Source organism: Fukomys damarensis, unplaced genomic scaffold (genome assembly GCF_012274545.1).
Source record: "Fukomys damarensis isolate Sample0158 unplaced genomic scaffold, DMR_v1.0_HiC HiC_scaffold_39, whole genome shotgun sequence".
Lineage (NCBI taxonomy): Eukaryota > Metazoa > Chordata > Mammalia > Rodentia > Bathyergidae > Fukomys > Fukomys damarensis.
This window is the reverse complement of record NW_022900951.1, coordinates 120,515,601-120,529,863: the sequence shown is the minus strand read 5'-3', so window position 1 is coordinate 120,529,863 and position 14,263 is coordinate 120,515,601.

Sequence of the window (14,263 nt, the reverse complement as noted above, 5' to 3'; positions counted from 1 at the left end):
ACTTTTAACAGTCCTATTTAGAAAGAGGAGAAACGAATCATGTATATTATGCATTTTTATCTGTGGATGTCTTGAACGTTCTCCAGGTTTTCTTCCTGTTTATCTTTCTTTAATTATCTTTTTTATTATGTTCCGTGATTATAATAAGCACAAGGGAAACTCAAAAATTTTGCATTTGTTTTCAATTCCTAAGAAACAACAGAAGGTATTATGGGGGAGAATTATTTTTTGTACATGAGAGAAGTTCTTGATTTATGTATATATTTTTTAACCTAGAGTTTCATTTTACACTGCTATTTTCCCTGTGCATTTGCTATCATTGTGGTCAGAAAGAAAGAATATAAATGCTTATGTTATGACTTAAGTCACGTATTTTAACATATGTCTTGCTTTTGCAAACATTTCTTGTCTCTTTGGGGTTATTTTAGATGACCCTTACTAGATTACAAATATACTGGAGTTCTCATGTCAAAATCATCAAGTGTCACAAGTTGTGTTTTGTTGTAAACAGGTATTTGCTACTGGCTCAAGCAATTGTCTTGGACACCCATGTTATGGAAATCTTGGAGAACCTCTGGCTACTATTGGATATTTTATCAGCTTCGTCAATGTGGCAGCTTTCTTGAACAAAGCCTGTAAGCAAAGTGGCAAAATGGAGAGCTAGTTATCAAAACACATGTGCAGTCCTTTTGTGTGTTAAGCGCGTGAGTCACATCCCTCTCAGTGTTGTAAGTCTAATGGTTAGAACCAATTTTTTTTTTTTTTTGGTACCAGGGATTGAACTCAGGTCCTTGCACTTGCAAGGCAGGCCACCGAACCGCTGAGCTAAATCCCCGGGCCAGAACCAAGTTTTCTTAAGAGGAAGGGATACAAGTTCAAGATATGAGGAAGAAAGGATAATTGGGAATTGTCATGTAATTTTACCGCAAACATACAATTATATTTTTATGTTTTGGGGAACTATGGTGATCAAATAAAATACACTTGGTTATTATTCTATAACTTACAAGGTTGGCGAACAGGAAATAAAAGGAAAAGAGTAGTGGGAAAGAGTAGTGTTTCTTTAAGCAGTCAGATTTATTAAGATCCCTTCAGAAGAGAGTGGAATAGATTTGCTTCTATTTTTGAAGGTCTTAACGTTTTTTAACCCTGAAAGGAGCTTGACCTTCATATTTTTTTTTTCATTTTGATGTTGTGAATTAACAGAATACAATTAAGAACATCTAGGTATTCATACCAGAGAAACTATTCAGTATTTACACGTATGACTTATTTCACTTAGAGGAGTATATCCTCAATATGTATCCATTTTCCTATGAATGAGTCTAATTTCTCATTCTTTATGGCTGAGTAATACTCCATTTTATCAAAAAAACACTATAATAGTACATAAGATCCTAATGATATAACTGACAATATGAAATAGGACGAAAGGGGCCAAAGGTGTGGAGAAAGTGGGAAGGGTAGGGGAAACCTAATAAGGGAAAAGAAAAAATTATGAGAAAATGGAAATGAATTGTATGTAAAGGGGGGGAGGGGAGGAGGGGGTGAAGTGAGGGCAGGGACAAAGGGAAAAAAATGAAAACAAAGACCAGTCATGTAAAGGTACAAGATCCCAATAATGAATGTAACTGTACTGTATACCTAAAATGTACCAATAAACTCATGAGGAAAACCAAAAACATCTAGGTAATTTTCTTTACTGGTAAGTTTGTAAGTTTTAAAGATGATTCTAAAGTTGTCTGTTAATAACAAGCTAAACATTTTATGAGAAACTGGCCTTTGTGACTTCCTTAGTTAGTAACATCTTAATATTACTAAAAAGCTTTCTTTTTCAAAAAATAAAAAGATTCAGTCAAAAAGTGTGGTGGCGCACGCTTATTTTTCCAACACTTGGGAGACGGAGGCAGGAAGATCACCACTAGTTTAAGGCCAGCCTGGGATACATAATGAAGGCGAGCCTCAACTATATATGGAGACCCTGTCTCAAACAAACAAACAAAAAATTCAATAAGCACTTCTCAGAAGTATAAATGCCCAATCAATGCATGCGAAAAACGTGTGGTATCCTTATCCAATAAAGAAATATAGATTAGAATAACATTGAGATTCTCTCTTATGCCAGTAAGAATGGCTATTTGGAAGGGCTCAAAAATCAAATACTGGTGAGGTGGTGGGGAAAAGGAATCCACGACATTGTTGGTAAGAATATAAATGAGTATAACTGCTGTTGAAAGCAGTTTGGAGATTGCTCAAAAAGCTAAAAAATTTCTATTTAGCTCATCTATACTTCCCAAAAGAGTGAAATTCATCATATTGCAGTCATATATGCATGCCCATGTTTATACTACCACAACTTAACAATAGCTAAATAAAAGGAGTGTCTGATAAGGCCCTCAGAGAGGAATAGATAAAAAAATACGGCGTATACACAATGAAGCATTAGTAATAAAGAAGGACACATTTGAGCCATTGTAAGAAAATGGATCTTGACCATAATACTAAATGAAATTAAAGTACCTTTAATATGAGAGGCCCCAAATAGAAAAGAATAAAATAAAAGATGGTAGGAAGTAGGGAAGTAGGCTCCATGGCAATGGGAGGGGAGTCTGGAGAAAAATGGAGAGGGGCAGATAGGAAGGACAAATAGTAACGATCAAGATGCAATATGTGTATGTATCGGTTTCCCAAGATGAATGTAATTATATATCAAAAATACACTAATAAAAGTATAATTCTTTAACACAGTTGTTTGTTCAAACATTGATACTTTGTAAATGAAGATAAAAGACGCATCTGTGTAGACCAACAGGTTTTAAACAGAAGGCCATGTGCATGTCTACACGTATATGTACAAAGATATTGGTAAATGTATAGTGTGTGCCTGTATTCACATGAGTGTGGATGGTCTTTGCAACATGCTCCATGTGTGGTTGCATCTAGATATCCATTCAGAGTAACGCTTCACTCATTGTATTAAGAAACAGGATGGGAGGGGATGAAAGAAGGAATAAAGATGTGTTAAGTACACCTACCAACTCCTTGCAAGGAATGCAATCGTGATGTTATGCAAATGTACGAATAAAAAAATAAAAATTGAAAATAAATGGGAAGGGTAGGAGAAAGGTAATGAGGGAAAGGGAAACAATATGAGAAAATGGAAATAAAATGTTTGTAAATGTGAACGGGAGGAGGGGAGGTCAGGGACAAGGGGAAAAAATGAGAACCAAGACCTGTCATGTAGAGGCACAAGATCCCAATGATGAATGTAACTGTACTGTATCCCTAAAATGTACCAATAAACTCAATGAGGAAAAAAAAACACACACCGAAAAATTTATGTGTATGATGCTGTGGCATGAGGTTTCAGCTGATCCCCCCTATACATATCCGATACATATACAGGTAGATACGGAATTTGCCATGTGCCATGCAGGCAGTCATTTATTAAGCCCAGATTCTTCAGCCATGGCTTTAATGTATTCATTTCTAAAATATCATTTAAGATCTGTTATTTCAAATTTCTTGCCCCTTCCTCTTCATGTCCAAAGATTTCTTGAAATTTCCATTTGTTGATTAATACTAGCATCACACTCTTGATTTTCTACGATGATTTCTTTGAAGGTTTTGTTAGAGTGGTAATGACTTCTGGAAGTCAACTATTCAGCCCCATTTTCTTTAGCAATGTTCTGCTATTATCTTCATCTATTCTGGATAACATGATAATTTTATTAATATTCTTGTTTCCTTTTTGTTTAGACTTAACATTTTTCTGACACCTTTGATAAATGATTGATCACTGCAAATAGGAAATTCACTGATTTTTCTATTTTCCTTTTGCTAGGGTGCATTGTGCCTCTGCAAGTTTTTCTTAATTAGTTTTATTGATGCATTTTAGGGATACCATATAATGACATTCATCATTGGGATCTTTTACCTTTTTGTAATCTATCCTGGTTCTTATTTTTTCCCCATTCCCTTGCCTTCCCTTCAACCGCTCCACTCCTGCCTATTTAGAAAAACTTTTTTCCATTTTTTCATTGTCTCATATTAATTCCTTTTCCCTCTTTCCTTTCCCCTATGCCTCCTTCCTCTCCAAATGCACCTTTTCTTCCTATTTCATATTATCTATTATACCTTTCACTCCTTCTTTACACTTTCTCATACCTGAGAAACTCTTTGGTATTTACATATCTGTCCTATTTTTGTTTTTTGAATGAAAATTTCCCTATATAGTTTACACTGGCCTTGAACTTACTTTGTACCCGAGGCTGGCCTCAAACTCACAGTGGTCTGTCTCAACTTCTCCAGTACTAGAATTACAAGGATGCAGCACCATGCCAAGCTCCAATTAGCAGGGATAGTCACATCCATCTTTTTATCTTTATTAAGTTTATTAGTACACTTTAGATATACAATACAGTTACATTCATCTTTGGGATCTTGTACCTTTACATGACTTATCTGGGTTCTCATTTTTCCCTATTACCCAGCCCTCCAGCCCCTCCACCCTTCCCTATTTACAAAAACATTTGTTTCCATGTTTCTTCCTTTCATGTATATTTCTTTTCCCTTTTTCCCTTTCTCCTATCCCTCCCACTTTAGCTACTCTTTTAGACCTTTTCTTCCTATGACACAATATCAATTACACATTTTGATCCAAATTTACACTTTTAGTTTTTCCCACCAGAGAAACTTTGGTATTTACAGATGTGTAACAACTCTCTGATATCACTTGAGTATGGCCTCAATGTGCATTTATTAGTTTCTCATTCTTTATGGCAGAGTAGTACTCCATTTTATAAAAAAAAACTCCATCTTTTTTTATCCAGTCTACAGTTGGGCAATTGGGCTGTTTCCAAATTTGAGCTATTACAAACTGCCACTATAAACATGGGTGAGCATATATTGCTGTGGTATGATTCTTATAATTCTTTTGGGAAATTACCCAGCAGGTGAATATCTAGGTCAAATGGGACTTCTAATCCTAGTTGTTTGAGGTATATCAATATTGATTTCCACAGCGGTTGCACCAGTCTGCTTTCCCACCAACAATGAAAAAGGGTTCCTACCTCCCCACAACCATGCTAGCATTTGTTATTGATTGATTTCTGGATAGCAGCTATTCTTACTGGGGTAAGGTGGAATCTTGATTTCATCTGCATCTGTCAAAGAACCACTGATGTTGAACATTTTTTCATACGTTTATTTGCTACTTTTACTTCTTTGCGAAATGTCTCTTCATTTCAGATGCCCATTCTTAAATCAGGTCTTTACAGTGGGCGGGGTCTGATTTTTTGAGTTCTTTATATATTCTAGATAGTAAACCTTTGTCTGAGGAACAGCTGGTAAAATTTTTTTTTCCACATCATGGGTTGTTTCTTATCTCTGCTCGTGATTTCACTAGCAGTGCAGAAACTCTTTAAAAAGATGAGATCCCAAATGTTCATTCCTTGTGCTAGTTCCCGGGCTACTGAGGATTTGTTCATAAAGTTTGCCTATGCCGGTATCTTCAAGAGTTCTACCTAACATATCTTCCAGCAAGTTTAGTGTTTCTGTTTTAATATTTAGATCTTTAATCCATTTCAATTTTAGTTTAGTGCATGGTGAAAGATAAGGGTCAAGTTATAATCTTTGGCAGGTTGAAATCCAGTTTTTCTAACACCATTTTTTAAAGAGGTTATCTTTCCTCCAGTGAGGATGTTTGGCTCATTTGCCAAAGATGACATAGCTGAGTATGTCAGGAGTTGTTTCTGCATCTTCTAATCTGTTCTGTTGATCTTTGGGTCTGTTTCTTTGCCAGTACCATGCTGTTTTTGTCACAGTGGCTTTGTAGTATAGTTTCAAAATTGGGGATTGTGATACACCATCATGTCTCTGTTGCCTAGAATTTCTTTTGCTATTCTAGGTATTTCTGATTCTAAATAAATTTTTGGATTGTTTTCTCTAGTTCGTGAAATATGTTGTTGTGATTTTGATAGGGAGTACATTGAATCTGTACAGCAGTTTTCGAAGTATGCCATTTTCACTATATTGATTCTTCCTACCCAAGAACAAGGGATGTCTTTCCATTTTCTTGTATCCTCTTCAGTCTCTTTTTTCAGAGTGTTATAGTTTCAATGTAGAAGTCTTTTGTTTCCTTTGTTAGATTGACTCCTAGATATTCCGTTTTTTTAGATGCTATTGTGAAAGGGGTTGTTTCCCTAATATCACTCTCAGTGAGTCTGTTATTTTTGTACAAGAGGGGTATTGAATTTTGAGTATGTACCTTGTATCCAGCTACTTTACTGAATCTGTCACTTTAGAAGTCTTTTGGCAGGGCTTTTTGGGCCTTTTATGTAGAGTATCATATCATTAGCAAATAGTGAGTTTCGCTTCTTCCTTTCCTATCTTTATTGCTTTTATTTCTTTTGCTTGTCTAATTGCTGAGGCTCATGTTTCCAAAACTATATTGAACAGGAGCGGTGATAGTGGATATCTTTATCTTGTTCTTGATTTTAGCATAAAGGTTTTCAGTTTCTCATCATTTACTATGATGCTGGCTGCTGTCTTTTCATAGATAGCCTTTATCAAGTTGAGATATACACCATCTATTCCAATTTTCTGCAGAGTTTTTATCATGAATCGGTATTGAATTTTGTCAAATGCTTTTTCTGCATCTATTGAGATGATCATATGTTTTTTTTGTCCTTGACTCTGTTAATATAGTGTATTACATTTATTGATTTACATATGTTGAAGCATCCTTGCATCCCTGGGGTAAATATGACTTGGTCAGTGTGTATAATCTTGATTACCATCTGTATTCTGTTTGCCAGTATCTTATAGGGGAGTTTTTCATCTATGTTCATTAGGGAGATTGGCCTGTAGTTTTCTTTTTTGGTTGGGTCTTTCCCTGGCTTTGGAATCAAAGTAACACTTGCTTCCAGGAATGAGTTTGGAAGTATTGCATCCCTTTAAATTTCATTGAAAAGTTTAAACTGTAGTGGTCTGATAATAAACATGGGGTAGCTTCAATTTCTTTGCATTTACTTAAACATGTTCTGTGAGCTAGTATGTGTTCTATTTTCAAAAATAACCCATGTGCAGGCAAAAAGAATGTATATTCTGATTTTGTGGGGTGCAACACCCTGTAGACATCTATTAAGTCCATTTGTTCAAAAGCTTGGTTCAGTTCTAGTATTTCGTTGTTGATTTTTTGCCTAGGTGATCTGTCTATTTGTGATAGTGGGGTATTTAGGTCCCCCACTATAATTGTATTAGTGCATATTTGGTTTTTTCATGTTACTTAATATTTGTTTTGTGTAGTTGGGGGCATTAGTATTTGGTGCATATATACCTATGATTGTCATCTCTTCCTTTTGGATTGTTCCCTTTACAAGGATATAGTGACCTTTGTCTCTCTTAATTAGTTTTGGTTTGAAATTTACTTTGTCATCAAATAAGATAGCTACCCCTGCTTTTTTCTGGATTCCTGTCACATGGAGAACTGTTTTCCATCCTTTTACTTCCGGCCTATGAGCTTTGTTTTCAAGTAGGTGTCTTTCTTGTATATAGCATATTTTTGGATTTTGCTTCTTAATCCATTCTGCCAGTTGGTTTGTTTTGATTGGTGAATTGAGGCCATTGACATTGATGGTTATAACCGATATGCAATGGCTTGTCATCATCATCATATTTTCCTTTTTGTTGGTTCTTTATTTATTTTTCTCCCTCTGCCTTTAAATTCTTGCCTATTGGATTTGTTCTCTTGGGCCTCATGGAGTTGTAACTTTCATGTTTTTTTTCTAGGATATTTAAAAAATTTGATTGGAGGGCTGGTTTGGTATTCATGAAGTTTCTCAGGTGTTCTTTGTCATGAAAATATCTTATTTCTCCATCAATTTTGAAAAATACTTTTGCAGGATACATCAGCCTGGGTTGGAGGTTGTTTTCTTTTAAAGCTTGAAATACCTCAATCCAGGCTAGTATTTTGTACTTCTGTTGGCTTTCCGGGATCTTGATAATTATATGTCTTGGTGTAGATTTTATTTTATCATAATTAGCTGGAGTCCTATACGCCTCACCTATCTACATGTCAAGTTCTTTTGCTCTGTTTGGGAAGTTTTGTATCATTAATTCTGTGAACAGTTTTTTTATGTCATTTGTGCTTTCTCCTGCTTTTTCATGTACTCTTATTAATCTTATATTATTCTTCTTTGCGTCATCTAGGAGCTTTTGAATTGATTTCTCATGGTCCTTTACATTCATGCATCTTGTTGTAATGCCAGGATGGCATTGGTTTTTATGGATGAATGACACTGCATTCTGTAAATGTACCATTTTTTTTTCTTTTTCTCACCTCAGTTGCTGTATGTTAAAATTTTTTGCATTTCTTGGCTGTTGAGAATACTACTGTAATGAACATGGGAATTGAGATGTTTCTTTGACAAATTGATTTCATTTCCTGTGAGTACTTACCCATTATTGGGGTTGCCAGATCATAGTATGGTAGTTCTTGTTTTGCATTTTTTGTGGAAACTGAGTATGTTTTCATAATGACTGTACTTACTTACATTCCCACTAATGGTGCTATAGGGTTGGTTCTCTTTTCTCCATATCCTCATCAAGACTTATTACCTTTTTTATAATAGCCTGTGTTACATTGGCGAAGTGATATCTCACTGTGGTTTTGGTTTTCATTTCTTTGATGCTTAATGATGTTTTTACTAGTTGTAGAACATTTTTCATTCATTCCTTCACAAGTTGAAGAAATTACCTGCTAGTACAGTTTTCTAAGTTATGTTTATGTTCAAAAATAATGTTGAATATCCTTAAAAATGCTTATCTGTCAATAAGATTTGTGATTTTCTTTCTACTTTAGTCAGTTAATATGGTTGGTTTTATTGATTGACTTTTAAATTTTGAACTAGCCCTGCTGGAATAAGCTACACTTGCTCACAGTATATAATTCTTTTTATATTCTATTGAATGCTATTTGCAAGTAATTATTAAAGAATCTTTGCACCTGTGTTCATGAGGCACATTAATTGTTCTGCAATTTTTGGTACAGTCATTGTCTGTTTGGTTCAGTGTATTAATTTCCTAAAATGATTTGGAAAATGTTCCCTCTATTTTCTGGAAAGAATTAATGGAATTGTCATTAATTCTTTTGTATGTATTTGGCAGCAACTCTTACTGAAACATGCACATGTAGACTTTTGTGGAAGTTTCAAATACCAATTCAATTTCTTTAAGAGTTGAAAAGTTATTCATATTATCTATCATGTTTCATGATTTGTGGTAGTTTTCAGTTCTTCCTTCTGTTGTTGTCCTATCTTTGTGTATAGTTGTTCATAGAAGTCTTTTAATGTTTTTAGATGTCTACTGGCTAAGCTTGTGATAGTATCTTTTTAGATTCATGATAATAAATTTTTCTTCTGTCTCTTTTTCATTGTCATTCTCAATAGAAGTTTCAAAATTTTACTTTGTATAAAGCCAGTTTTTCATTGATTTCTATCTTCCTGTTTGCAATTTCATTTAGCTCTCTTTTTTTCTTTTATCCTGCTTACTTTGGGTTAATGGCATTCCTTTTTTCTGGAAAGGTCATTGAAGCTAGAGGTTAAATTATCAATTTTCTATTTTTCTCTTTCCTTACTATGCATTCAGTACTGTAAGTTTCCCCACAAATTTTAATACATAGTATTATCATTGTCATTCATTTCTGTGTATTTCTAATTTCCCTGGAAACTTTCTCTTTGATCCTTCAGTTATTTTGAAAGGTATTACTTATTTTTTAATGTTTGGAGTCTTCCTCCATAATAGTGTATGGTTGCAATAATAATACTGTATTTATATTCATTTGGGGGAATTGTTATATGCATATAATGTGTCTTCATCATTTTTTATCCCTTTATGAAGGTTTATTTATATATATGACCAAACAATCTGCTTTGTTTTGACTCACAAACATTATTCTTTTTTCTTCTAGATGTCCATAGAAAATATAAGCATGGTTTAGCAACACTTTTTATTTTTATTCTTATAAATTACTTCTAATTTGCCTTTGTCTTTTGCTGCGTGGTTTTTCATGGCATACCCTGAAAGTATTGAATTTTGTGTTTATTTATTGCTGTTCCCAACAGAATACCAGTCTAACAGTCCTTACCTATTTAATAGTTCTTGTGACCTTTGGTAAGACTATAGATAGCTAGCAATGTGTTTTAAGAAATTGCTTTTTAAAATAAAGTCCAATTTTGCATGATCAACATTAGTAAATTGCAGAGTTCATGCTGAGAACTATGCCCTCTTTTCATGACTATAAGAAGCATTTGCTGCCAGCTTATCAACGTTTGTTCTGGATTACTTACCTATTAACATCTGCAACTTTTAGTCTCAAATATGACAGAGTCAATCAGTGGAGATTCTTTTAGTGCCTGAGAAGAATTACTAAAGGTCGTAAATTCTGTGAGTTTAGTTTGTAGCTTTTAAATATGAAGCAAAGTCAGAATGCCATAAGTCTGTATTTTATTACTTCTTGCATTACATATAGTGATACCATAATTGTTTTTCTAACTTAGTTTCAAATTTCAAAAGTTTTTATACATTTTGCTTCATGTAATCATGACAAATCTACACTGTAGATTTACTAAACATTTCAGCTGCAAAGGCTAAGATGAGATTATCTACATACACATAGGTCCAGAGAACATTTTTTCCAAGTAAGTAGCATTAATCATGTTACTACCTCTGCTAATACAGGAATATTCTGTTATCAGATTTTAAAACTGAGGAAATATGTGGGCATATAACTTTATAATATCTGTTAACAGCTCAAAGAAAATGTTTTTTCAAGTGTATGCGTAATATTCTTAATAACCATTTTCCTAATAAATGAAATCATGGAGTTATATGTTTAATGTTTTCCTATAAATTCTATATCACATATCATATTTCTATTCACTTGCAAATACAATGCGAATATAATTCAGTGTTATTTGAAATAATACATATCAATATTTAATTATAGATTTGATGACTTAGTCATTTGGCTTTTTGAATAAATGTTAAAATGTACTCTGGCCATTATTTTGCAGCTTGGTTTTATCCTCGATCAGCATGTGAATATTCATTTCAAGATGTATATGTTTGTGAGTTCGAGTGTGTATCTAACAATATTACAACCTATGTATTTCACCTTTTTAACCAATACATTTTTTTGTATGAATTGTTGAATTTTACTTATATTCCATCGAGAATTGATCTATTGTGTTGAACACGGCATCGCTTTTTTAACCAATGCTATAATTTTGACTGTTGTATTTTGTGTTTAAAATATTCCACAAACATACATACAAATGGCCTGCACTTGCCTATGCCTATTACCCACTTTTCTTTGGTTAGCCTAAGTAGGTGCCATTAGTTTCACATTGCAGGTGGGATATCAGAGTTGTGTGTAGCAAGAACCAGTTTGAAGCAATAGGAGATGCCAGTTGACAGGGTTAGCATTTACAATCCACATAATTTAGAAACCATTAGGTGCTGAAATAAGAAGTGAAATAGTGGGTTTGAATTTTTCTAAAAGTAAGCACTTTTCTTAGCTCTTGTTTGGTCAGTGATATGATTTGGTTCTGAAATATCTCTCCAAAGCTCATGGGTTCCAATACAGCAGTGATCAGAGATGGAGCCTTTGGGTGGCGACTAGATTGCGAGGAGTCTAAACTAACATTATCGATGGATACATCCATCATGGCTTCAGACCTACATACAGAAATGTGATTGGTCCGAACTTTCAGAGACCTGGCCATGTAGGTTCCTGGGGTTTATTATACATTTCTGTGAAGGGTTTATTGTGTCCCTGTCTCTTTCCTCTCTGCTTGCCAGCTGCCGCGAGATAAGTAGCTCTGGGCAACCACGTACTCCTCCGTCATGATACTCTGCCTCACTACAGGCCAGAAAGGCTGGAACCAAGTGACCAAGAACCAAAACTGCGCCAAAATAACCCTTTTCTCCTTTAAATTGATTGCTATCAGGCCTTTGGTCACAGTGATGAAATGAAGATTAACAGTAATTTCTAAATTGGAGGTTATTGCTTGTTATGTGGACACAGGCATTAGGATTTTAATACATATAAATACATATAAACATATAAATACATAGACACATATAAATGCATATAATACATATAAAACGATGTATAATGTATCACTATATTATAATATATTAATATATATTGTTTTCAAGATATATTGAAAAGGGAGGCTTCATTCAAATTTCACAATTTTTTGATATATAAGTAAATGTTTATATTGTGATATGAAATTATCCACAAATACAGATAAGTACAAGCTTAAGCACCAGCCTCATAAAAGCCCTCAGAAATTTTAATCAGGATTATTAATATTTTTATTGATTGTCTTGAGCAATTGTTTGAACCTGTGTAGAGAAGGCTTTGGTGATTTTAGAAGTGTTACTAACTTTTTAATGTTTTAAAAAGGAAAGGTGATTTTACTTTTATCTTTGAAAAACAGTCTTTTCTTATTTTTTAATATTAATTATATAATGTTTTAAAAAGGAAAGGTGATTTTACTTTTATCTTTGAAAAACAGTCTTTTCTTATTTTTTAATTAATTAATTATATATTGGTACATTTAAGGTATACCATATAATGACCTTCGTCACTGGAAATCTGTACCTTTACATACTCCATCTTGGTTCTTATTTTTTCCCCATTCCCCTGCCCTCCCTTCAACCCCTCCACCCCTCCCTATCTACAAAGACTGTTTCCATTTTTTATTTTTCTCATATTAATTCCATTCCCTTTTCTTTTCACCCCTCCCACTTCCCCTTCCCTTTGTACCTTTTCTTCTAATTTCACATTATCTATTAATGGCAAATTGTTATCTCGTTATGACTGCTACAGCTAGTCAAAGTTTTAGTTCTTTTTTCACCAATATAGTGGACAGGTACCAATAATTAAAAATATACTCATCAAACAAATAAAAATTATATAAATTAATCTGTAATAAAATAAACTTGTTAAGGAATGTACCAGTATCATTACTGTTTAGTTACACTTTTTTTTTTTTTTTACCAAATGCAACAGCGAATACTTTCATTACTAACTTTTAGGTAGTGGTAAGTGCTGGAATTTAACTGACACTAAATGTTTTGTCTGTATATATTATTTTTAAATATATCTTTCTGTTAATTTTCAATTAAGATATTTTTCACCTAACCTCATGAGTTAGTGGTTTACAATGAGTACAATAAAATACTGTAAATCTCTTCCATGTCTAATTTTAATACTAAAACCTATCAAGCAATATTTAAATGTGCCAAGAAATATTTGAAAGTACCTGGTAAGTGGTAAATTCTTCTGTGTGACTTGTTTTTTCTTCTTCTATTTGAGACAAGTCTCACTATGTATTTCAGGCTGGCCTTGAACTCACTGTGTAGCTCAAGTGGCCCTCAAACTTGTGGCAATCCTCCTGCCTCGGCCTCTGTAGTATGGATTACAGGTATATACCACCACACCTGGCTGCTTTTAAAATAAGAATTGTAACTTTCATTCCACATTATCGCACATCCTGTTCCAAACATTCCATGGATGACCATGCCATAATGGTTATATATTGTCAGGAGCAATCCTGCATGATTTTGGGGAAAATCATTTCACAATTAAATTACGATCAGACCTAGTCTTACCTACAGGAAGTCTGTGACACGCCAAAACATAACTCCGTTTTTGCCTCTGGTCTCAGCTGAGACCTCGGTGGTCCGTGATGCTGATACTCAAGGGCAAGATTACATCAGTTGAAGATATTCTGGTTCTTTGAGACCCAAGTAGACATAAAGGTTTCACCTGGGGAGGGACAAATTCCTTATCAGTTTAACTCATCACACCTACAATTGGAAGAATTTTTTTTTCCATACAGCACTCATCAACATAAGACCTCATGACCTAAGATCCTCATCAGCATAAGATCTGCATGAACATAGGATCACCTACGCCCCCTAAGTCAACTGATGCTCCTTCTGATTACTGTGTGTACTAAATAAATAGTGGCTAGCTCAGAGCATCTTTTTCTGCCTGCTCTGAGGCACTGACCTCCTGGCCTCCCATATGCTTTGAAATTATCCCGGTCTCTGTTGTCTTTTTCTTTAACCCTCACAGTCCCCGTTTCTAGGCATCCTGAGGGTTGATCACCCTCAGATAATATATGTATTTATTTATATGTGATATGAAGCCACAAGGAATACACTGGGAAGAATTAAAGACTGC